This window comes from Hirundo rustica, chromosome 3 (assembly GCF_015227805.2).
Source record: "Hirundo rustica isolate bHirRus1 chromosome 3, bHirRus1.pri.v3, whole genome shotgun sequence".
Classification (NCBI taxonomy): Eukaryota; Metazoa; Chordata; class Aves; order Passeriformes; family Hirundinidae; genus Hirundo; species Hirundo rustica.
The window spans coordinates 7,580,977-7,607,613 of NC_053452.1; the positions used below are offsets into that span (position 1 = coordinate 7,580,977).

At 51.9% G+C, this 26,637-nt stretch overlaps 2 long non-coding RNA genes across 4 annotated transcripts in view; one reads left to right on the forward strand and one right to left on the reverse strand.

The window, feature by feature from the left end:
• Positions 1-2,290: 2,290 nt before the first annotated feature.
• Positions 2,291-6,500, forward strand: LOC120749894 (uncharacterized). 2 transcript variants are annotated; one of them, XR_005699861.1, is made up of 6 exons: positions 2,291-2,398; positions 2,531-3,029; positions 3,233-3,553; positions 3,641-3,772; positions 4,466-4,561; positions 6,254-6,500. It is a non-coding gene; the product is annotated as an uncharacterized LOC120749894 (long non-coding RNA). The 2 variants fall into 2 exon arrangements; XR_009207613.1 differs by having other exon boundaries at positions 2,531-3,553.
• LOC120749883 (uncharacterized) overlaps positions 3,700-26,637 on the reverse strand; it is a 34,919-nt gene continuing 11,981 nt past the window's right edge. Inside the window, exons 4-5 of one of the 2 annotated variants that reach the window (XR_009207616.1) lie at positions 4,427-4,540; positions 3,700-3,820 (exon numbers count right to left, since the gene is read on the reverse strand). This is a non-coding gene — a long non-coding RNA (uncharacterized LOC120749883). Of the gene's footprint in view, positions 3,821-4,426; positions 4,541-26,637 lie in introns of those variants that run through there. The other variant, XR_009207615.1, reaches the window with a different exon arrangement.

Here is a 26,637-nt window from a genome sequence, read left to right on the forward strand (position 1 = left end):
CGGAGGAGGGGGTCCTGGGGGGGGGGGTCGGGGTGGGCCCCCTCCGGAGGGGGGGGTCCCTGGGGGGGGGTCGGGGTGGGCCCCCTCCGGAGGAGGGGGTCCGGGGGAGGGGGGCGGGGTGGAGGGGGGCATTTCCCCCTCCAGTCCCCGCCCCCTTCCCCCGGACCCCCTCCTCCGGAGGGAGCCTGCCCTGGCCCCCTCCCCGGGACCCCCTCCTCCGGACAGGGGCCCGGGGGGGAGGGAGGGGTGGGTGGGGTGGGGGGGAAGCAGAGGGGGTCACGTCACTCTGCAGCATGAACAGACACGTGTCACAGAACAAACAGCCTCACCCCCCTGTGCCCCCCCCCCCCCACCCCCTCCCTCCCCCCGGGCCCCTGTCCGGAGGAGGGGGTCCCGGGGAGGGGGCCGGGGCAGGCTCCCTCCGGAGGAGGGGGTCCGGGGGAAGGGGGCGGGGACTGGAGGGGGGAATGCCCCCCTCCACCCCGCCCCCCTCCCCCGGACCCCCCTCCTCCGGAGGGGGCCCACCCCGACCCCCCCCCCAGGGACCCCCCCCCTCCGGAGGGGGCCCACCCCCCCCCCAGGACCCCCTCCTCCGGAGGGGGCCCTTCCTAACCCACCCACCCGGGGACCCCCTCCTAATGAGGGGGCCCTTCCTAACCCCCAACCCCCCCCCCAACCCGACCCCCCCCCGGGATACCCCAGTGTGATGTAGGGAAAGCCGGAGAGCCGGCAGTGTCGGGCGGTGTGTTAACCGGAATGGGGACAGCGCCCGAGCGGGCCTGTCCCCGTGTGGGGGCTTCCAGGGACGGTGGGGGCGCCGGGCTCCGGCCCTCTGGGCTTTATTATCCGGCGCCCCGAGCCCCGCGGCTGCGGGAGAAAGAGGGAGAGGGGAGGATGGAGAAAGGCATTACGGGGGCAGACGGGGTGGTCGGGGTGGGTGAGTCAAGGACAGAGGGCAGGTGGGGGTGTCGGGGTGTGCAGGGCGGCAGGGGCAGGGAGACACGGGCTGGGGGGGAATCCGGTGGAGGAAGGAGGAATGAAGGAAGGTGGGGGCAGTTGGGAGGGGAAGGGGAGCAGGGAGAGGGTGCAGGGGAAGCCAGGGTTGGGGGGAAGGAAGGATGAAAGGCAGAGGAGGACAGAAGAGTAGGGTAGGGCAGGGTAGAGATGTATAGGTATATGCGGGTGGGTGGGGGGTGAGGGGCCCGGGGGGGAAGGAGGGGGGGGCTAGGGGGGAGAGGGAGGGGGGGGGTTGGGGGGGGGAGGGTGTGGGGGGTGGGGGAGGGGAGAAAGGGAGGGGAGAAAGGAGAGGAGTAGAAGAAGAGAAGCATAGAAAAAAAGAAATATAGAGAAAAAGAAATATGGAGCCCGGCTCGGCAGCATCCTCCCTCGCCGAGCGCCGAGGGGCAAATGGCTCCGCGGGGCTCTCCGCGTGCATTAAATCCCCACAGGCCCCGCCCCGCGCAGCCGCTCTGGGGCCCCGCGCACCTGTGCAGCTCCAACTCGTCACACCTGAGCCGGCCCCGCCCCGCCCCACCCGCGCCCCTTAAATCCCGGCCGATCGACGCCTGCTCCCCTCTCTGCGATGGATGCTCATTCCGGGATGCGGCGGGACGGTCGCGAGGAGCGCTGCGCGGAGCCCGAGGCGCGGAGGTGAGGCCGGCAACGGGACCCGGGCCCGGGGATTCGGGTCCGGGTCCTGCCGGCGTCCGCTGGGGGTCCCGGGCCGAACCGCTTCTCTCTCGGCGGGCGGGGTGCGGGTCCCGGGGCGGCGTGACCGGGGCGGGATTGGGGCCGGGATAGGAATGGGGATTACTACCGCGGTCGGGAAGAGCCGCTCCGGGACGGGCGCTGGGCCCGAGCTCGGCGCTGCCGCCGCTGCTCCGGCTGCGACCGGCGCGGGGCCGGGGTCCCGCTCGGGCTCCGGGCAGCTCCCTCTGCGGCCGCGGGGAGCCGGGGCCGTGCCGGTGCCGCTGCCGGGCCCGCCGGGAGAGCCGCTCTTCCCCGGAACGGACGCCGGATCGCGGCTGGAAGCCGGCGGGGCACGGGGACCGCCCCGCCGCCGCCGCTCCCTCAGCGCCGCCTCCCGCCCCGCTGGGCGCGCCCCCTGGCGGACACGGAGCGGCGGCTCCGCCCGCGGGCCCCGGCGCGCGCTCCGGGCCCGGCCCCGCAGCGGCTCCTCCCGGCCGCGGCCCCCGCGGGGATGTGGAGCCGCCCCCGCCCCGGCACCCCCGAGGCCACCGCGCTGCCCTGCGCGCAGCAGCGCCCGCCTCCCCCTGCCCCGTGTCCGCAGCCCCGGGGAGCCCCCGCCCGACGAGCGGGGCTGCGGCACCGCGACCGGGAGGAGCCGCTCCGGGACAGCCGCCGGGACCTCGGGCCGCTCAGCTGATACACCTGCCAGGTGAGACCCGATGCTCTCCCTCCCTCCATCCTTTCCCTCCCCTTTCTCTGTGGCTTGCACTCTCCGATGCAAAAATGCCCAAAACTCTGGGTTTAAAAGGCCCGTGAAAATTGTTTTCTCTTTATTTCCAAGGCATATCTTGAGTGGGAAGGGATGCAGAAGGAGCACCGAGCTGAACCCTTATGTGAACACCTCGTCTGGGGATTGAACACACAACCTGGGTTCAGCACCCTGCTCCAACCAGCCGATCTCGGGTCCGTGGCAGTGTCGTGCCTGGGATGGGAATGCCAAGCGCCAGCAAGGGAATTCCTATGCCAATGCAGCTCCTTCTTTGATGCTGATGCTGCTTTACGCAGCAGCCCCTGGAATGTCCCAGGGCAGAGCTCTGTAGCCAGCACCTGACCGTAGAACAACACAGGTTAAGGCTTGGGTGACAGCATAAAGCTCTTCCCATAACCCTGATTTCCTGCCCTTTTCAGCATTTCCCTGAGGGCTGTAAAGGTGCTTGTGCTGTGTCTCTTTGCAGGGAGGAATGAGCAAGACAAGCCCTGAGGGCTCCCTTGGTCCGTGGCTGAAGTTCTTCTGGAGAGCGTCAGGGCTGGTCCCGCCTGCAGAGGGGCGTCTCCTGCAGGTGAGTGTTCCCAGCCCAAAATCAAGGCTGGGGTCTAAGGCCGGGGCTGCTTCTCTGGCCCAGAGCTGCACAGAGCCCTCGGTGACTCCTGCTCGCTGCTGGCGATGTTGCTTGGTGTTTCTGTGGGTCCCAGCCAGCCAGGAACACGGGGCGGGAGGAGGCCGGCAGCCCCCAAAAGGCAATCGGCACTTCTTGTCCTTGAGGTGTGCAGGGAAGGAGCCGTGCCTGCATCATCCCGCCCACAGCACGCAGCGTGCCAAACACGCGTCCCAGGGATGGGCGCCGGGCTGCTCGGACAGCGCTGGCACAGGCACGGCTGAAGGGCTGCCCGGAGCTCCTCAGCCAGGGGCTGTTCTGCACGGGCACGGGGAGATGCCTCACCGCGCACGGAGGCCACCGAGAGCCCAGAGATGCCCCGAGGAGCAGCTGGCACTGCCTGGGCACGGGCGGCTCGGGCCATCCGCAGAGGGGCGCAGATGGCGATTCCCAGTTCCGACCTCCCGGAGCTCCTGCGCGGCTGCCAGGTATGTCCTGGCCACCCCAAACGCCCCCTTCCAGCCTGAGGACATCATCCATCGGCAGCACTAAAGCCAAGGGGATTTCTCTCACAGAAATGAAATCCCCAGCAATTCTCTCAGAGATGCCTTAAAATGAAAGCTTAGACAAATGTGTTTGGATGAAGTTTGGAGTTTTTCAGGGAGCCAGCTGGAAGCTGATGAAGAAGTGATGGAAAGCTTTTTCAGGTGGGTCCCACTGGAGGTGCGCTGAAGGCAGGGATGTGCGTCCCTTTCCTGAGGGAAAAGAATTTGTAGAGGCCACCACTGAGGCTCTGGAAGGAGCTGAGCTTCTTCAGGCAGAGATGTTCTCCCGTGGGTACAGGGGCTGCCTCAGCATGGGCCGGGAGCGCGTCCAGCCAGCGCCTTCTCCTGCTTTAAAATATCAATGGGAGCCCGAGCTCGGGGGAGGGGGTGAAATCAGCTGAATTCCAGGCAACTCTGTCAAGTGCCCCCCAGGGACATGGGTGGGGCTGGGGGATGAGGGTTTTAAATAGTAAATTCTATGGAATATCGGCCTGTCCTTATCCCATCCTACTGAGCTCTCTTGGAACCTCTGCTGGCTCCTGGCACAGCTGATGTTAAATAGGCAGCTCTGTATGGGAGTATCAATGCTCCAGGAGGCACTCTGAGGTTATTCCAAGTTCACAATTCAGCAGGAAATTCAGGGCTATAGCTCTAATCCATCTGAACTAGCAAAGCTGAACCCCAAAGCTGGGCCCCACACTGGGAACAATCTTTGTGCTGCCCTGTCAGCCAAAGCCCTTGGGCTGGGAAATTTCAGCAGCCAAACGGATGGAATTGCCTCAATGCCAGCGTCCCCCAAAGGGACAATCCAATCACCTCTTTTTACTCCCAAAGTGTCCGTTCTGTTCCCCACAGGTGGCCTGGTGATGCCAGGGGGGTTTCTCCTGCTCCTCTCCAGCCTGCGGCCTCTTCTCTCTTCCCCACCAGCTGCTGCCAAGGAAGGAGGACACAGTGAGTCCTGAGATTATACTTCAAAACAGTCATTCCCTCACCTGGAGATCCCTTGAGATCTTACCCCCACATTTCCCCTGTCCGTCCCCTTCTGCTTTCCTCATTTTTTTACGAGAAAGCATTCTTTCTCTACTCTGGAGATTACCACAAGCTTTACTCCCAACATTTTCCCTACCTGTTCACTACCTATTTCCTCATTTCTACCTCAGTATTTACACTCTTTACCCTATGGATGCTTTCCATTTTTATTCCCCTCCCCCGCCCAATCATTTCCCTACCTGTCCATGACCAATTACCTCAGTCTGCCCCATGAAGTGCCTGCCCTCTGTTACAGATCACCTCAGATTTTACAGGTGAAATTTTCCCTACCTCTCCACCTCTGTGTACCTTATTTTTGCCTCAAAATACTCTTTTCTACTGTGGGGATTCCCTCAAGTTTTATCCCCAGATTTACCCACCTGTCCACAGCAATTCCCTCAGTTTACCTCAGGATGTTCCTGCTCTCTCCTAGAGATAATCTCGCATTTTACCCCCTCAGTTTTCCCTACATGCCCAACCCCAATCACCTACTTTTTACCTCAAAATAGCTATTGTTTCGTCTACAGATTAATTCAGATTTTATTCCCAAAATGTCTATTTTGTCCCCTGCATACTAACTAGATTTTAAAACCAAAGCTACATGTGTGTTGTCTCTTATCCCTAAAATGTTCATTCTGTCCCCTATAAATTAAGTCAGATTTTTTTCCCAAAACCACTTACTGTTCCTACATAATTACCTCAGTGTTTGGCCTCTAAATTCTACCTCATGTTACCTACTGATCACTTCATTTCTACCCTAATATGTTAATTCTCTGCCCTACAGATCCTCCCAAGTTCTACCCCAAATTCCCTTGCCTACCCCCAGTGACTGCCTCAAGTTTATCAGTGTTCTCTCTCTCCCTAGAGATTACCTCAAGTTTAACCCCCAAATTTTTCCTTAACTGTCCACAACTTATCACCTCATTTTTATCTAAAATATTCATTCTCAACCTTAAGATTATTTCAAGGTTTGGCCCCCAAAAATCCCCTACATGTCCACTATTGGTTCCCTCATTTTTTTCCTTCAATATTATTTACTTGCTACCATGTAGCTTTTGTCAAGATTTACCCCCCCAAACTGTCCATCTGTATCTATTTTTACTCCAAAATAATCACTCTACAGATTATTTCATATAATCTTTACCCCAAAATTTCCCCATCCGCCCACAACTGCTCCCCTCATGCTACCTCAGTAGGTTCATGCTCTCCTCCAGAGATTAGCTCACATTTAGCCCCCAAATTTTCCCTACATGCCTACTGCTCCTCACCCCAGTTTTTCTTCAGTGTTCATTCTCTGCTCTTGAGATTTTGTCAAGTCTCACCTCCAAAAATTTCCTTACTTATCTACTACTGAGTACTTCATTTTTACTCCAAAATATTCATTTTGTCCCCTACAGATTACATCGAGTTTTACCCCCGGTACAATATTGATTAACTCTTTTCTGCTCCAAAAATTTTCACTCTCTCCCCTAAACATCACCTCAGCTTTTTCCTCAAAAATGCCACCTCGCTTCCCTCAACATCCCCTCGCATTTTCCTACGCAAACCGTTCTTGTGTCCCCTCTCAATTGCCTCAGGTTTTCAGCTAAAAATGTCACCTCTGTCCCCTCTAAGTTATTCCAGGTTTTCCCAGTTAGGAGCTGCAAGGAATTCAGGCAAAAGACAGCGGGGAACAGCTGTACATTCAAAGGAAGAAAGAGAAGGTCTACCAGCAAAGGGGAAAGGCTTCAGAAAACATTTCTGCAATTAATAATTATTTCCAATTCCCCAGTGAGAAGGGATCTTTGGGGAATCCCTGGTGGTTGTCCAGAATCTATATAAATCGAAGTCAAGAAATAAACTTCTCTCTTTTTTCTCTGAACTTGACTGCGTGATTGTAGTTCTTTTCGTGTCCATCTAGCAACACCAGACCAAAGCGAGAATCCAACCCAGAATCCAGTATGAGGGGAAACCCAAACAGGGCTGTGCCAGAAGTTTGGAATGGGGAGAAAAAGTGGGTGAGGTTGTATCTGAGGTCCTGCATGGGGGAAAGCCTAGACCGCGTATCAGCCATAATCCAGAACAGGCAAAAACCTAAAACAGATGTCAGCTGTGACCCAGAACAAAGAGAAACCCAGATCACACTGTGCCTGGAACCTGCAATGAGAGAAAAATCCAGCCTGAATCCGGGCCAGGTGGCAGCATGGGCGCAAAATGGGGCAAGTTCACTCACGGAGCTTGGCACAGGGAAAAAAATGGTGGGAACACACACAGAGAAGGAGATATGGGAAAAAGCAGGCGGGATCACGCATAAAGCCTGGCACGAGAGGAAAAAGCAGCGGGGCTGGACTTTGGAACCCGGCAAGGATGGAAAACTTGGACTGGATCGTGCGCAGAACCTAGCACAGAGAAAATCCCAGACCAAATCACACACAGATCATGGCATGGGGAACAAGCCAGAGAGCAGTGCAGGCGGAGTCCAGAATGGGGAAGATGATGGACCGGATCACACGTGGAATTTAGAATGGAAGAAAACGTGGACAAGCCCACGTGCAGACTCTGGAATCAGGAAACCATGGACTGGAGAGCACAAAGAGTCTGGAATGTGGGAAAACGCAGACTGGACAATGCAGGCAATCTAGAATGGGGGATAATGTGGGCGGGATCACACGCGGAGACAGGAATGGAGGAAAACGCGGACAGGATCTCATGTGGAGTCCAGAATCAGGAAACCAGAGAGCTGATTTCCCGCAGAACCCAGAACGTGGGGAAAGGCAGACTGGATCATGTATGGGCACCACAATGGCGGAAAACACCGAGCAGATCACACGTGGGGTCCAGAATGGAGGAAAACACAGAGGGGATTGTGCACGGAGTCCAGAAACAGTAATTAACTCAGACTGCAGACAGAGCCTGGAATGGGGGAAAACAGGATCACACAGAGACTGGAATTGAGGAAAATGCAGATGGGATCACACGCGGAGTACGGAATCAGGAAACTGTGGACCAGGTCATGCATGGAGTCCAGTATATGGCAAAACATGGACCGGACTACCCACAGACTCCAGAATGGGGGAAAACCTGGACTGGATGGCACTTGGAGCCCAGGGTGTAGGAAAATTGGAGCAGATTGCACATAGGGTCTGGAATGGAGGAAAACACAGACAGGGTCAGAGCCGGCATCCAGAACTGGGAATACACAGACTGGATGACACGCGGAGCATGGAATGAGTAAAACACAGACTAGATTGAGCAGAGTCCAGAATCGGGAAACTGTGGACTGAATCGTGTGCAGAATGTGGGAAAACATGGGCCAGATTGCATGCACACAGAGGGCAGAATCAGGAAACTGTGGAGTGAATCGCGTGCAGAGTGCAGAATGTGGGAAAACATGGCCCAGCATTGCACACAGCGCCGAGAATCAGGAAACCATGGACTGAATTGTGTGAAGAGTGCAGAATGTGGGGAAACATGGCCCAGCTTGCACACATTGTCCAGAATCAGGAAACTGTGGACTGAATTGCGTGCAGAGTGCGGAACGTGGGAACACATGGCCCAGATTGCACACAGAGTCCAGAATCAAGAGACCATGGAGTGGATCGTGTGAAGAGTGCAGAATGTGGGAAAACGTGGCCGAGCATTGCACACAAAGTGCAGAATTGCGAAACCATGAACTGAATCACTTGCAGAGTGCAGAAAGTGGGAAAATGTGGCCCAGCATTGCACACATAGTCCAGAATCAGGAAACCATGGACTGAATTGTGTGAAGAGTGCAGAATGTGGGAAAACATGGGCCAGCATTGCACACATAGTCCAGAATTGGGAAAGCATGGAGTGAATCACTTGCAGAGTGCAGAACGTGGGAAAACATGGCCCAGATCACACACGGAGTCCAGAATAAGGAAACCGTGGACTGAATCGAGTGCAGAATGTGGGAAAACATGGCCCAGCATTGCACATAGACTCCAGAACTGGGAATCCATGAACTGAATCACTTGCAGAGTGCAGAATGTGGGAAAACATAGCCCAGCATTGCACAGAGAGTTCAATATCAGGAAACTGTGGACTGAATCGCGTGCAGAGTGCAGAACATGGAAAAACATGGCCCAGATCGCACACAGAGTCCAGAAGCAAGAAAATGTGGACTGAACCATGTGCAGAGTGCTGAATGTGGGAAAATGTGGCGCAGATTGCACACAGAGTCCTGAAAGAGGAAACCGTGGACTGAATCGTGTGCAGAGTGCAGAATGTGGGGAAAACTTGGCCCAGCTTGCACAAAGAGTCCAGAATCTGGAAACCGGGGAGTAAATTGCGGGCAGAGTGCAGAATGTGGGAAAACATGGCCCAGATGGCACACAGAGTCCAGAATCAGAAAACTGTGGACTCAATTGCGTGCAGAATGTGGGAAATGATGGCCCAGCTTGCACACAGAGTCCAGAACTGGGAAACCGTGGACTGAATCACTTGCAGGGTGCAGATTGTGGGAAAAGCATGGCCCAGATCGCACACATAGTCCAGAATCAGGAAACCGTGGACTGAATCACTTGCAAAGTGCTGAATGTGGGAAAATGTGGCCCAGATTGCACACAGAGTCCAGAATCAGGAAACCATGGACTGAATTGTGTGAAGAGTGCAGAATGTGGGAAAACATGGCCCAGATCGCACACAGAGTCCAGAACTGGGAAACCATGAACTGAATCACTTGAAGAGTGCAGAATGTGGGAAAACCTGACCCAGCTTGCACACAGAGTCCAGAATCAGGAAACCGTGGACTGAGTCGCGAGCAGAGTGCAGAATGTGGGCAAACGTGGCCGAGATAGCTCACAGAGTCTAAAATTAGGAAACCATGAACTGAATCGTGTGCATAGTGCAGAATGTGGGAAAACATGGCCCAGATCGCACACAGAGTCCAGAAAGAGGAAACCGTGGACTGAATCGTGTGCAGAGTGCAGAATGTGGGAAAACATGGCTCAGATTGCACACAGAGTCCAGAATCAGAAACCATCGAGTGGATCATGTGCAGAGGGCAGAATGTGGGAAAACATGGCCGAGATCGCACACAGACTCCAGAACTGGGAAACCATGTACTGAATCACTTGCAGAGTGCCGAATGTGGGAAAATGTGGTCCAGAATCCAGAATCAGGAAACCATGGACTGAATTGTGTGAAGAGTGCAGAATGTGGGAAAACATGGCCCAGATCGCAAACAGAGTCCAGAATCAGGAAACTGGGGACTGAATCATTTGCAGAGTGCAGCACGTGGAAAAACATGGCCCAGATCGTACACAGAGTACAGAATCAGGAAACCATGGACTGAATCATGTGCAGAGTGCTGAATGTGGGAAAACGAGGCCCAGCATTGCACATAGACTCCAGAACTGGGAAACCATGTACTGAATCACTTGCAGAGTGCAGAATGTGGGAAAACATGGCCCAGATCGCACACAGAGTCTAGAAGCAGGAAACTGGGGACTGAATTGTGTGCAGAGTGCAGAATGTGGGAAAACATGGCCCAGCTAGCACACAGAGCTCAGAACTGGGAAACTGTGGACTGAATAGCGTGCAGAGCGAAGAATATGGAATAACATGGCCCAGATCGCACACATAATCCAGAATCAAGAAACCGTGGACTGAATCGTGTGCAGAGTACTGAATGTGGGAAAACGTGGCCCAGATGGCACACAGAGTCCAGAATCAAGAAACCGTGGAGTGAATCGAGTGCAGAGTGAAGAATGAGGGAAAACATGGCCCAGTTGGCACACAGAGTCCAGAATCAAGAAACCATGGACTGAATCACTCGCAGAGTGCAGAACGTGGGAAAACATGGCCCAGCATTGCACACAGACTCCAGAATCAGGAAACCATGGACTGAATCGTGTTCAGAGTGCAGAATGTGGGAAAACGTGGCCCAAATCGCACACAGACTCCAGAACTAGGAAACCATGAACTGAATCACTTGCAAAGTGCCGAATGCGGGAAAATGCGGCCCAGATTGCACACATAATCCAGAATCAGGAAACCATGGACTGAATTGCGTGCAGAGTGCAGAATGTGGGAAAACATGGCCCAGATCGCACAGAGTCCAGAATCAGGAAACTGTGGACTGAATCATGTGCAGAGTGCTGAATGTGGGAACACGAGGCCCAGATCGCACACGAAGTCCAGAATCGAGAAACCGTGGACTGAATCGTGTGCAGAGTGCAGAATGTGGGAAAACATGGCCCAGATCACACACAGAGTCCTGAAAGAGGAAACCATGGACTGAATCGCATAAAGACTGCAGAATGTGGGAAAACATGGCTCAGATTGCACACAGAGTCCAGAATCAGAAACCATCGAGTGGATCGTGTGCAGAGTGCCAAATGTGGGAAAATGTGGCCCAGAGTCCAGAATCAGGAAACCATGGACTGAATCGTGTGAAGAGTGCAGAATGTGGGAAAACATGGCCCAGATTGCACACAGAGTCCAGAATCAGGAAACTGGGGACTGAATCATTTGCAGAGTGCAGCACGTGGAAAAACATGGTCCAGATTGCACACAGAGTCCAGAATCAGGAAACTGGGGACTGAATCGTGTGCAGAGTGCAGAATGTGGGAAAATATGGCCCAGCTTGCACAAAGAGTCCAGAATCATGAAACTGTGGACTGCATCATGTGCAGAGTGCAGAACGTGGGAAAATGTGGCCAACAGCGCAAACAGAGTGTAGAATTGGGAAACCGTGAACTGAATCACTTGCAGAGTGCAGAATGTGGGAAAATATGGCCCAGCTTGCACAAAGAGTCCAGAATCAGGAAACTGTGGACTGCATCATGTGCAGAGTGCAGAACGTGGGAAAATGTGGCCGACAGCGTAAACAGAGTGTAGAATTGGGAAACCATGAACTGAATCACTTGCAGAGTGCAGAATGTGGGAAAATATGGCCCAGCATTGCACACAGAGTCCAGAATCAGGAAACTGTGGACTGAATCGCATGCAGAGTGCTGAATGTGGGAAAACGTGGCCCAGCTAGCACACAGAGTCTAGAATCAGGAAACTGGGGACTGAATCATTGTGCAGAGTGCAGCACGTGGAAAAACATGTCCCAGATCGCACACAGAGTCCAGAATCAGGAAACCGTGGACTGAATCGCATGCAGACTGCAGAATGTGGGAAAACATGGCCCAGCTTGCACACAGAGTCCAGAATCAGGAAACTGGGGACTGAATCATTTGCAGAGTGCAGCACGTGGAAAAACATGGCCCAGATTGCACACAGAGTCCAGAATCAAGAAACCGTGGAGTGAATCGAGTGCAGAGTGCAGAATGTGGGAAAACATGGCCCAGCTTGCACACAGAGTCCAGAACTGGGAAACCGTGGACTGAATCACTTGCAGGGCGCAGAATGTGGAAAAGCATGGCCCAGATCGCACACATAGTCCAGAATCAAGAAACCGTGGACTGAATTGCACGCAGAGTGCAGAATGTGGGAAAACATGGCCCAAATCGCACACAGACTCCAGAACTGGGAAACCATGGAGTGAATCACTTGCAAAGTGCCGAATGCGGGAAAATGCGGCCCAGATTGCACACAGAGTCCAGAATCAGGAAACCGTGGACTGAATTGTGTGAAGAGTGCAGAATGTGGGAAAACATGGCACAGATCGCAAACAGATTCCAGAATCAGGAAACCATGGACTGAATCATGTGCAGAGTGCTGAATGTGGGAAAACGAGGCCCAGCATTGCACATAGACTCCAGAACTGGGAAACCATGTACTGAATCACTTGCAGAGTTCAGAATGTGGGAAAACATGGCCCAGATCGCACACAGTGTCTAGAATCAGGAAACTGTGGACTGAATTGTGTGCAGAGTGCAGAATGTGGGAAAACATGGCCCAGATTGCACAAAGAGTCTAGAATTAGGAAACCGTGAACTGAATCACTTGCAGAGTGCAGAATGTGGGAAAACATGGTCCAGATCGCACACAGAGTCCAGAATAAGGAAACCGTGGACTGAATCACGTGCAGAATGCAGAATGTGGGAAAACATGGCCCAGCTAGCACACAGAGTTCAGAACTGGGAAACTGTGGACTGAAGAGCGTGCAGAGCGAAGAATATGGAATAACATGGCCCTGATCGCACACATAATCCAGAATCAAGAAACCGTGGACTGAATCGTGTGCAGAGCACTGAATGTGGGAAAACGTGGCCCAGCATTGCACATAGACTCCAGAATCAGGAAACCATGGACTGAATCGTGTTCAGAGTGCAGAATGTGGGAAAACGTGGCCCAGATTGCACACAGACTCCAGAACTAGGAAACCGTGGACTGAATCACTTGCAGAGTGCAGAATGTGGGAAAACATGGCCCAGATCGCAAACAGAGTCCAGAATCAGAAAACTGTGGACTGCATCATGTACAGAGTGCAGAACGTGGGAAAACATGGCTGACATCGCACACAGAGTCTAGAATTGGGAAACCATGAACTGAATCACTTGCAGAGTGCAGATTGTGGGAAAATATGGCCCAGCATTGCACACAGAGTTCAGAATCAGGAAACTGTGGACTGAATTGCGTCCAGAGTGCTGAATGTAGGAAAACGTGGCCCAGTATCGCACACAGCGTCCAGAATCAGGAAACCATGGACGGAATCGCGTGCACAGTTCAGAATGTGGGAAAACATGGCCCAGATTGCACACAGAGTTCAGAACTAGGAAACCATGAACTGAATCACTTGCAGAGTGCAGAACGTGGGAAAACATGGCCCAGATCGCACACAGAGTCCAGAATCAGGAAACTGTGGAGTGAATCGCGTGCAGAGTGCAGAATGTGGGAAAACATGGCCCAGATTGCACACAGCGTCCAGAATCAGGAAACTGTGGACTGAATCGCGTGCACAGTTCAGAATGTGGGAAAACATGGCCCAGCATTGCACATAGGCTCCAGAACTGGGAAACCATGTACTGAATCACTTGCAGAGTTCAGAATGTGGGAAAACCTGGCCCAGCTTGCACACAGAGTCCAGAATCGGGAAACCGTGGACTGAATCGCGTGCAGAGTGCAGAATGTGGGAAAACGTGGCCCAGATCGCACACAGTCTAAAATTAGGAAACCATGAACTGAATCACTTGCAGAGTGCAGAATGTGGGAAAACATGGCCCAGATCGCACACAGAGTCCAGAAGCAGGAAACTGTGGACTGAAGCGTGTGCAGAATGTGGGAAAACATGGCCCAGCTTGCACACAGAGTCCAGAATCGGGAAACCGTGGACTGAATCGCGTGCAGCATGTAGGAAAACATTGCCCAGCTAGCACACAGAGTCCAGAATCAGGAAACTGGGGACTAAATTGCATGCAGAATGTGGGAAAACATGGCCCAGATCACACACAAAGTCCAGAATCAAGAAACCGTGGAGTGAATCGAGTGCAGAGTGCAGAATGTGGGAAAACATGGCCCAGATCGCACATAGCCTCTAGAATTAGGAAGCCAAGAACTGAATCATGTGCAGAGTGCAGAATGTGGGAAAACATGGCCCAGCTTGCACACAGAGTCCAGAACTGGGAAACCGTGGACTGAATCACTTGCAGGGTGCAGAATGTGGAAAAGCATGGCCCAGATCGCACACATAGTCCAGAATCAAGAAACCGTGGACTGAATTGCACGCAGAGTGCAGAATGTGGGAAAACATGGCCCAAATCGCACACAGACTCCAGAACTGGGAAACCATGGAGTGAATCACTTGCAAAGTGCCGAATGCGGGAAAATGCGGCCCAGATTGCACACAGAGTCCAGAATCAGGAAACCATGGACTGAATTGTGTGAAGAGTGCAGAATGTGGGAAAACATGGCCCAGACCGCACAGAGTCCAGAATCAGGAAACTGTGGACTGAATCATGTGCACAGTGCTGAATGTGGGAATATGAGGCCCAGATCGCACACAAAGTCCAGAATCGAGAAACCGTGGACTGAATCGTGTGCAGAGTGCAAAATGCGGGAAAACATGGCCCAGATCACACACAGAGTCCTGAAAGAGGACATGGACTGAATCGCATAAAGACTGCAGAATGTGGGAAAACATGGCTCAGATTGCACACAGAGTCCAGAATCAGAAACCATCGAGTGGATCATGTGCAGAGTGCAGAATGTGGGAAGACGTGGCTGAGATCGCACACAGACTCCAGAACTGGGAAACCATGGACTGAATCACTTGCAGAGTGCTGAATGTGGGAAAATGTGGCCCAGAATCCAGAATCAGGAAACCATGGACTGAATTGTGTGAAGAGTGCAGAATGTGGGAAAACATGGGAAAAGATCGCAAACAGAGTCCAGAATCAGGAAACTGGGAACTGAATCATTTGCAGAGTGCAGCACGTGGAAAAACATGGCCCAGATCGCACACAGAGACCAGAATCAGGAAACCATGGACTGAATCATGTGCAGAGTGCTGAATGTGGGAAAACGAGGCCCAGCATTGCGCATAGACTCCAGAACTGGGAAACCATGTACTGAATCACTTGCAGAGTGCCGAATGTGGGAAAATGTGGCCCAGAATCCAGAATCAGGAAACCATGGACTGAATTGTGTGAAGAGTGCAGAATGTGGGAAAACATGGCCCAGATCGCAAACAGAGTCCAGAATCAGGAAACTGGGGACTGAATCACGTGCAGAGTGCAGCACGTGGAAAAACATGGCCCAGATCACACACAGAGTCCAGAATCAGGAAACCATGGACTGAATCATGTGCAGAGTGCTGAATGTGGGAAAACGAGGCCCAGCATTGCACATAGACTCCAGAACTGGGAAACCATGTACTGAATCACTTGCAGAGTGCAGAATGTGGGAAAACATGGCCCAGATCGCACACAGAGTCCAGAATCAGAAAACTGTGGACTGCATCATGTGCAGAGTGCAGAACGTGGGAAAACATGGCTGATATCGCACACAGAGTCTAGAATCAGGAAACCATGAACTGAATCACTTGCAGAGTGCAGATTGTGGGAAAATATGGCCCAGCATTGCACACAGAGTTCAGAATCAGGAAACTGTGGACTGAATTGCGTCCAGAGTGCTGAATGTGGGAAAACGTGGCCCAGTATCGCACACAGCATCCAGAATCAGGAAACCGTGGAGTGAATTGAGTGCAGAGTGCAGAATGAGGGAAAACATGGCCCAGATTGCACACAGCGTCCAGAATCAGGAAACTGTTGACTGAATCGCGTGCACAGTTCAGAATGTGGGAAAACCTGGCCCAGCTTGATCACAGAGTCCAGAATCAGGAAACCGTGGACTGAATCGCGTGCAGAGTGCAGAATGTGGGAAAACGTGGCCCAGATCGCACACAGAGTCTAAAATTAGGAAACCATGAACTGAATCACTTGCAGAGTGCAGAATGTGGGAAAACATGGCCCAGATCGCACACAGAGTCCAGAAGCAGGAAACTGTGGACTGAAGCGCGTGCAGAATGTGGGAAAACATTGCCCAGCTAGCACACAGAGTCCAGAATCCGGAAACTGGGGACTAAATTGCATGCAGAATGTGGGAAAACATGGCCCAGATCACACACAAAGTCCAGAATCAAGAAACCGTGGAGTGAATCGAGTGCAGAGTGCAGAATGTGGGAAAACATGGCCCAGCTTGCACACAGAGTCCAGAACTGGGAAACCGTGGACTGAATCACTTGCAGGGTGCAGAATGTGGAAAAGCATGGCCCAGATCGCACACATAGTCCAGAATCAAGAAACCGTGGACTGAATTGCACGCAGAGTGCAGAATGTGGGAAAACATGGCCCAAATCGCACACAGACTCCAGAACTGGGAAACCATGGAGTGAATCACTTGCAAAGTGCCGAATGCGGGAAAATGTGGCCCAGATTGCACACAGAGTCCAGAATCAGGAAACCATGGACTGAATTGTGTGAAGAGTGCAGAATGTGGGAAAACATGGCCCAGACCGCACAGAGTCCAGAATCAGGAAACTGTGGACTGAATCATGTGCACAGTGCTGAATGTGGGAATATGAGGCCCAGATCGCACACGAAGTCCAGAATCGAGAAACCGTGGACTGAATCGTGTGCAGAGTGCAAAATGCGGGAAAACATGGCCCAGATCACACACAGAGTCCTGAAAGACGACATGGACTGAATCGCATAAAGACTGCAGAATGTGGGAAAACATGGCTCAGATTGCACACAGAGTCCAGAATCAGAAACCATCGAGTGGATCATGTGCAGAGTGCAGAATGTGGGAAGACGTGGCTGAGATCGCACACAGACTCCAGAACTGGGAAACCATGGACTGAATCACTTGCAGAGTGCTGAATGTGGGAAAATGTGGCCCAGAATCCAGAATCAGGAAACCATGGACTGAATTGTGTGAAGAGTGCAGAATGTGGGAAAACATGGCCCAGATCGCAAACAGAGTCCAGAATCAGGAAACTGGGAACTGAATCATTTGCAGAGTGCAGCACGTGGAAAAACATGGCCCAGATCGCACACAGAGACCAGAATCAGGAAACCATGGACTGAATCATGTGCAGAGTGCTGAATGTGGGAAAACGAGGCCCAGCATTGCGCATAGACTCCAGAACTGGGAAACCATGTACTGAATCACTTGCAGAGTGCCGAATGTGGGAAAATGTGGCCCAGAATCCAGAATCAGGAAACCATGGACTGAATTGTGTGAAGAGTGCAGAATGTGGGAAAACATGGCCCAGATCGCACACAGTGTCTAGAATCAGGAAACTGGGGACTGAATTGTGTGCAGAGTGCAGAATGTGGGAAAACATGGCCCAGATTGCACACAGAGTCCAGAATCAGGAAACTGGGGACTGAATCATTTGCAGAGTGCAGCATGTGGAAAAATATGGCCCAGCTTGCACAAAGAGTCCAGAATCAGGAAACTGTGGACTGCATCATGGGCAGAGTGCAGAACGTGGGAAAATGTGGCCGACAGCGCAAACAGAGTGTAGAATTGGGAAACCATGAACGGAATCACTTGCAGAGTGCAGAATGTGGGAAAATATGGCCCAGCTTGCACACAGAGTCCAGAATCAGGAAACTGGGGACTGAATCATTTGCAGAGTGCAGCATGTGGAAAAACATGTCCCAGATCGCACACAGAGTCCAGAATCAGGAAACCGTGGACTGAATCGCATGCAGACTGCAGAATGTGGGAAAACATGGCCCAGCTTGCACACAGAGTCCAGAATCAGGAAACTGGGGACTGAATCATTTGCAGAGTGCAGCACGTGGAAAAACATGGCTCAGATTGCACACAGAGTCCAGAATCAGGAAACTGGGGACTGAATTGCGTGCAGAATGTGGGAAAACATGGCCCAGCTTGCACACAGAGTCCAGAACTGGGAAATTGTGGACTGAATCACTTGCAGGGTGCAGAATGTGGAAAAGCATGGCCCAGATCGCACACATAGTCCAGAATCAAGAAACCGTGGACTGAATTGCACGCAGAGTGCAGAATGTGGGAAAACATGGCCCAAATCGCACACAGACTCCAGAACTGGGAAACCATGGAGTGAATCACTTGCAAAGTGCCGAATGCGGGAAAATGTGGCCCAGATTGCACACAGAGTCCAGAATCAGGAAACCATGGACTGAATTGTGTGAAGAGTGCAGAATGTGGGAAAACATGGCCCAGACCGCACAGAGTCCAGAATCAGGAAACTGTGGACTGAATCATGTGCACAGTGCTGAATGTGGGAACATGAGGCCCAGATTGCACACGAAGTCCAGAATCGAGAAACCGTGGACTGAATCGTGTGCAGAATGCAAAATGCGGGAAAACATGGCCCAGATCACACACAGAGTCCTGAAAGAGGAAACCATGGACTGAATCGCATAAAGACTGCAGAATGTGGGAAAACATGGCTCAGATTGCACACAGAGTCCAGAATCAGAAACCATCGAGTGGATCATGTGCAGAGTGCAGAATGTGGGAAGACGTGGCTGAGATCGCACACAGACTCCAGAACTGGGAAACCATGGACTGAATCACTTGCAGAGTGCTGAATGTGGGAAAATGTGGCCCAGAATCCAGAATCAGGAAACCATGGACTGAATTGTGTGAAGAGTGCAGAATGTGGGAAAACATGGCCCAGATCGCAAACAGAGTCCAGAATCAGGAAACCATGGACTGAATCATGTGCATAGTGCTGAATGTGGGAAAACGAGGCCCAGCATTGCACATAGACTCCAGAACTGGGAAACCATGTACTGAATCACTTGCAGAGTTCAGAATGTGGGAAAACATGGCCCAGATCGCACACAGTGTCTAGAATCAGGAAACTGGGGACTGAATTGTGTGCAGAGTGCAGAATGTGGGAAAACATGGCCCAGATTGCACAAAGAGTCTAGAATTAGGAAACCGTGAACTGAATCACTTGCAGAGTGCAGAATGTGGGAAAACATGGTCCAGATCGCACACAGAGTCCAGAATAAGGAAACCGTGGACTGAATCACGTGCAGAATGCAGAATGTGGGAAAACATGGCCCAGCTAGCACACAGAGTTCAGAACTGGGAAACCATGAACTGAATCACTTGCAGAGTGCAGAACGTGGGAAAACATGGCCCAGATCACACACAGAGTCCAGAATCAGGAAACTGTGGGGTGAATCGCGTGCAGAGTGCAGAATGTTGGAAAACATGGCCCAGATTGCACACAGCGTCCAGAATCAGGAAACTGTGGACTGAATCGCGTGCACAGTTCAGAATGTGGGAAAACATGGCCCAGCATTGCACATAGGCTCCAGAACTGGGAAACCATGAACTGAATCACTTGCAGAGTGCAGAACGTGGGAAAACCTGGCCCAGCTTGCACACAGAGTCCAGAATCAGGAAACCGTGGACTGAATCGTGTGCAGAGTGCAGAATGTGGGAAAACGTGGCCCAGATCGCACACAGAGTCTAAAATTAGGAAACCATGAACTGAATCACTTGCAGAGTGCAGAATGTGGGAAAACATGGCCCAGATCGCACACAGAGTCCAGAAGCAGGAAACTGTGGACTGAAGCGCATGCAGAATGTGGGAAAACATGGCCCAGCTTGCACACAGTGTCCAGAATCGGGAAACCGTGGACTGAATCGCGTGCAGCATGTGGGAAAACATTGCCCAGCTAGCACACAGAGTCCAGAATCAGGAAACTGGGGACTAAATTGCATACAGAATGTGGAAAAACATGGCCCAGATCGCACACAGCCTCTAGAATTAGGAAGCCAAGAACTGAATCATGTGCAGAGTGCAGAATGTGGGAAAACATGGCCCAGATTGCACACAGAGTCCAGAATCAGGAAACCGTGGACTGAATTGTGTGCAGAGTGCAGAATGTGTGAAAACATGGCCCAGATTGCACACAGAGTCCAGAATCAGGAAACTGGGGACTGAATTGCGTGCAGAATGTGGGAAAACATGGCCCAGTTTGCACACAGAGTCCAGAACTGGGAAATTGTGGACTGAATCACTTGCATAGTGCAGAATGTGGAAAAGCATGGCCCAGATCGCACACATAGTCCAGAATCAAGAAACCGTGGACTGAATTGCACGCAGAGTGCAGAATGTGGGAAAACATGGCCCAAATCGCACACAGACTCCAGAACTGGGAAACCATGGAGTGAATCACTTGCAAAGTGCCGAATGCGGGAAAATGCGGCCCAGATTGCACACAGAGTCCAGAATCAGGAAACCATGGACTGAATTGTGTGAAGAGTGCAGAATGTGGGAAAACATGGCCCAGACCGCACAGAGTCCAGAATCAGGAAACTGTGGACTGAATCATGTGCACAGTGCTGAATGTGGGAACATGAGGCCCAGATTGCACACAAAGTCCAGAATCGAGAAACCGTGGACTGAATCGTGTGCAGAATGCAAAATGCGGGAAAACATGGCCCAGATCACACACAGAGTCCTGAAAGAGGAAACCATGGACTGAATCGCATAAAGACTGCAGAATGTGGGAAAACATGGCTCAGATTGCACACAGAGTCCAGAATCAGAAACCATCGAGGGGATCATGTGCAGAGTGCAGAATGTGGGAAGACGTGGCTGAGATCGCACACAGACTCCAGAACTGGGAAACCATGGACTGAATCACTTGCAGAGTGCTGAATGTGGGAAAATGTGGCCCAGAATCCAGAATCAGGAAACCATGGACTGAATTGTGTGAAGAGTGCAGAATGTGGGAAAACATGGCCCAGATCGCAAACAGAGTCCAGAATCAGGAAACCATGGACTGAATCATGTGCATAGTGCTGAATGTGGGAAAACGAGGCCCAGCATTGCACATAGACTCCAGAACTGGGAAACCATGTACTGAATCACTTGCAGAGTTCAGAATGTGGGAAAACATGGCCCAGATCGCACACAGTGTCTAGAATCAGGAAACTGGGGACTGAATTGTGTTCAGAGTGCAGAATGTGGGAAAACATGGCCCAGATTGCACAAAGAGTCTAGAATTAGGAAACCGTGAACTGAATCACTTGCAGAGTGCAGAATGTGGGAAAACATGGCCCAGCTAGCACACAGAGTTCAGAACTGGGAAACCGTGAACTGAATCACTTGCAGAGTGCAGAACGTGGGAAAACATGGCCCAGATCACACACAGAGTCCAGAATCAGGAAACTGTGGGGTGAATCGCGTGCAGAGTGCAGAATGTTGGAAAACATGGCCCAGATTGCACACAGAGTCTAAAATTAGGAAACCATGAACTGAATCACTTGCAGAGTGCAGAATGTGGGAAAACATGGCCCAGATCGCACACAGAGTCCAGAAGCAGGAAACTGTGGACTGAAGCGCATGCAGAATGTGGGAAAACATGGCCCAGCTTGCACACAGTGTCCAGAATCGGGAAACCGTGGACTGAATCGCGTGCAGCATGTGGGAAAACATTGCCCAGCTAGCACACAGAGTCCAGAATCAGGAAACTGGGGACTAAATTGCATACAGAATGTGGGAAAACATGGCCCAGATCGCACACAGCCTCTAGAATTAGGAAGCCAAGAACTGAATCATGTGCAGAGTGCAGAATGTGGGAAAACATGGCCCAGCTTGCACACAGAGTCCAGAACTGGGAAGCCATGTACTGAATCACTTGCAGAGTGCAGAATGTGGGAAAACATGGCCCAGATCGCACACAGAGTCCAGAATCAGAAAACTGTGGACTGCATCATGTGCAGAGTGCAGAACGTGGGAAAACATGGCTGACATCGCACACAGAGTCTAGAATTGGGAAACCATGAACTGAATCACTTGCAGAGTGCAGATTGTGGGAAAATATGGCCCAGCATTGCACACAGAGTTCAGAATCAGGAAACTGTGGACTGAATTGCGTCCAGAGTGCTGAATGTGGGAAAACGTGGCCCAGTATCGCACACAGCGTCCAGAATTAGGAAACCATGGACGGAATCGCGTGCACAGTTCAGAATGTGGGAAAACATGGACCAGCATTGCACACATAGTCCAGAACTAGGAAACCATGGAGTGAATTGTGTGCAGAGTGCAGAATGTGGGAAAACGTGGCCCAGATTGCACACAGAGTCCAGAACTGGGAAGCCATGTACTGAATCACTTGCAGAGTGCAGAATGTGGGAAAACATGGCCCAGATCGCACACAGAGTCCAGAACTGGGAAGCCATGTACTGAATCACTTGCAGAGTGCAGAATGTGGGAAAACATGGCCCAGATCGCACACAGAGTCCAGAATCAGAAAACTGTGGACTGCATCATGTGCAGAGTGCAGAACGTGGGAAAACATGGCTGACATCGCACACAGAGTCTAGAATTGGGAAACCGTGGACTGAATAATTTGCAGAGTGCAGAATGTGGGAAAACATGGCCCAGATTGCACACAGCGTCCAGAACTGGGAAACCATGGAGTGAATCACTTGCAGAGTGCAGAACGTGGGAAAACATGGCCCAGATCGCACACAGAGTCCAGAATCAGGAAACTGTGGAGTTGTCCTGGTTTGGGACAAATTTGGGAGAAAACCCCTGTATAGGATCTCTCTAAGGAAGCAAACCCACGTGGCTCCTCCCTCCAACTGGTCTGGAAAAAAACCAAAACCCTCTTTGGAGAAAAGTGGAAAAAACTATTTTACTAAACAAATGAAGTGCATACAAGTATAAAGAATGAATAGTATGAAACAATAAAACCTCTCCTTCTGAAGTGAGATGGCAAACTGAGAAAGTCCTTGCCGTGGGTGTAGCTCGGCTCTTTCTCTCAGCGTCTCCTCAGTCTCAGTCCCTCCGGCGCTGCTGGAAAATGCCGAGGTCCAGGCCCTGGTGGGCCGCAGGTGCAGCCCCCAGTGCTCCCCTGGGTTTTCAGTCTAGAGCAGGTTTAAACAGTTCCAAGAAAAAGGAAAAAAACAGTCCAGGGAAATTCTCTGCCTTAGCTAGCTGAAACTAACTAAAAGCAAAGAAAAAAAAAATCTCTGTCCTGCAGTCTCTCCAAGCCTCCGCCGAACACACCGTCCGCAGAAGAATGGGGAGGAGTCAGGTAGTTTTCTCAAAACAAACTCCGCGCTTCTCCTTGCTCTTAGAACCAGTCTTAAAGGCACAGGACTCAATATACAGCACAAACAGAACAGACAATTGGGGATACAGGCATCATAAAGTTACCCTAGGACAGGAGTGAATCGCGTGCAGAGTGCAGAATGTGGGAAAACATGGCCCAGATTGCACACAGCGTCCAGAATCAGGAAACTGTGGACTGAATCGCGTGCACAGTTCAGAATGTGGGAAAACATGGCCCAGCATTGCACATAGGCTCCAGAACTGGAAAACCATGTACTGAATCACTTGCAGAGTTCAGAATGTGGGAAAACATGGCCCAGCTTGCACACAGAGTCCAGAATCGGGAAACCGTGGACTGAATCGCGTGCAGAGTGCAGAATGTGGGAAAACATGGCCCAGACCGCACACAAAGTCCAGAATCAAGAAACCGTGGAGTGAATCGAGTGCAGAGTGCAGAATATGGGAAAACGTGGCCCAGATCGCACACAGACTCTAGAATTAGGAAGCCAAGAACTGAATCACTTGCAGAGTGCAGAATGTGGGAAAACATGGCCCAGATCGCACACAGAGTCCAGAAGCAGGAAACTGTGGACTGAATCGCGTGCAGAATGTGGGAAAACATGGCCCAGCTTGCACACAGAGTCCAGAATCGGGAAACCGTGGACTGAATCGCGTGCAGCATGTGGGAAAACATTGCCCAGCTAGCACACAGAGTCCAGAATCAGGAAACTGGGGACCAAATCGCATGCAGAATGTGGGAAAACATGGCCCAGATCGCACACAAAGTCCAGAATCAAGAAACAGTGGAGTGAATCGAGTGCAGAGTGCAGAATATGGGAAAACGTGGCCCAGATCGCACACAGACTCTAGAATTAGGAAGCCAAGAACTGAATCATGTGCAGAGTGCAGAATGTGGGAAAACATGGCCCAGCTTGCACACAGAGTCCAGAATCAGGAAACCGTGGACTGAATTGCTTGCAGAGTACAGAATGTGGGAAAACGTGGCCCAGCATTGCACACATAGTCCAGAATCAGGAAACTGTGGACTGAATTGTGTGAAGAGTGCAGAATGTGGGAAAACATGGCCCAGAATGCTCAAAGAGTTCAGAATCAGGAAACTGCGGATTGAATCGCATGCAGAATGTGGGAAAACATGGCCCAGACTGCACACAGACTCCAGAACTGGGAAACCATGTAGTGAATAACTTGCAGAGTGCAGAATGTGGGAAAACCTGGCCCAGCTTGCACACAGAGTCCAGAATCAGGAAACTGTGGACTGAAGCGCGTGCAGAGTGCAGAATGTGGGAAAACATTGCCCAGTTAGCACACAGAGTCTAGAATCAGGAAACTGGGGACTGAATCGCATGCAGCATGTGGGAAAACATTGCCCAGCTAGCACACAGAGTCTAGAATCAGGAAACTGGGGACTGAATCGCATGCAGAATGTGGGAAAATGAGGCCCAGATCGCACACAAAGTCCAGAATCAAGAAACCGTGGAGTGAATCGAGTGCAGAGTGCGGGAAAACATGGCCCAGCATTGCACATAGGCTCCAGAACTGGGAAACCATGTACTGAATCACTTGCAGAGTTCAGAATGTGTGAAAACCTGGCCCAGATCGCACACACAGTACAGAATCAGGAAACCATGGACTGAATCACATGCAGAATGTGGGAAAACGTGGCCTAGATCGCACACAGAGTCTAAAATTAGGAAACCATGAACTGAATCACTTGCAGAGTGCAGAATGTGGGAAAACATGGCCCAAATCGCACATATAGTCTAGAATCAGGAAACTGTGGACTGAATCACATGCAGCATGTGGGAAAACATTGCCCATCTAGCACACAGAGTCCAGAATCAGGAAACTGGGGACTGAATCGCATGCAGAATGTGGGAAAACGAGGCCCAGATCGCACACAAAGTCCAGTATCAAGAAACCGTGGAGTGAATCGCTTGCAGAGTGCAGAATGTGGGAAAACATGGCCCAGATCGCACACACAGTCCAGAATCAGGAAACTGTGGACTGAATCGCGTGCAGAGTGCAGAATGTGGAAAAACATGGCCCAGATCGCACACAGAGTCCAGAATCAGGAAACTGGGAACTGAATCATGTGCACAGTGCTGAACGTGGGAAAACGAGGCCCAGATTGCACACAAAGTCCAGAATCAAGAAACCGTGGAGTGAATCGAGTGCAGAGTTCAGAATGTGGGAAAACTTGGCCCAGCTTGCACACAGAGTCCAGAATCGGGAAACTGTGGACTGAATCGCGTGCAGAGTGCAGAATGTGGGAAAACATGGCCCAAATCGCACACACAGTCTAGAATCAGGAAACTGTGGACTGAATCGCATGCAGCATGTGGGAAAACATGGCCCAGATTGCACACAGAGTCTAGAATCGGGAAACCGTGGACTGAATCGCGTGCAGAATGCGGGAAAACGTGGCCCAGATCGCACACAGAGTCCAGAATCAGGGAAATGGACAGGAGCACTCAGGCAGTCTAGATCGTGGGAAAACACAGACTGGATGATGCATCATACAGAATTAGGAAAATGTGGATGTGATCATGTGGACTCAGGAACTGGGAAAACACAGATGATTGCACACACAGTCTGTCACGTGGGAAAACGTAGCGTGGAGGGAATGTAGCCTACCATCAGGAAAACACAGACGGGATCACGCAATCTGGTCGACATTGTGGGAAAACCCACTGGTCACAAGAAATCGAAAATCACAGGAAAAGGGCAAGGGGCAGCTCAAGGGACAGGTTTAAAGGCAGGGTGCAGCATGCGTTCAGGGTGTGCTCTCAGCATGTGCAACCTGTCTAAGTGCTTGGCCTACACAGGGCCTGTGGTTCACGCTTGGTGTGTACTCGTGGCAGGTGCGTGGGATTGCCAAGTTCAGGAAATGTGGTTCTGCAGAGTAGAGCTCTGGCCACAAAACTAAGCCCATCTTCATATTTTTAATTCTCTTTGCATTCCAGTCTCTTTACCACATCCTCCAATCACTGCCCTGTCAGCACAAGAGAAAGATCCTGTTTCTCTACTACACCTAAACACAGAACTGAACTGGCTGCCTGTTACTGCCAATACCAGCTTCGAAAGTCAGTGTTCAGGGTGAGACATTAAGGGCAAAGCAAAAGGTCAGAGAGCAGTAGTCAGGGTGAAAGGCGCGCAGGGCTTTACTGGCTGCCTTGTGTGTGGCAGGGGTGGGAAAAGTGCAGGGCTGTGGCCTGGGTAGGCACGTGGTGGGTTCACAGATCCGATGAGCCCCCACCCAGCCCAGGCTCAGGCCCCCTGGCAGAGCCCTCCCACGGCAGTACCTGCACGCTCAGGCGGCCACAGCCAGGGTGGGGACACCGTCAGAAGCACCCTGACTTTGTGACAGAGACAGTTCCTCAAGACCACAGCCAGGACCGGGCATGGCCATGGCCACACCAAACTCTTTCTGTGCTCTGCACGGCAGCATGGTCTAAAGGCTCCAAGGGGGCAAGGGAAGGACACTGCAGAAAGTAGAGGA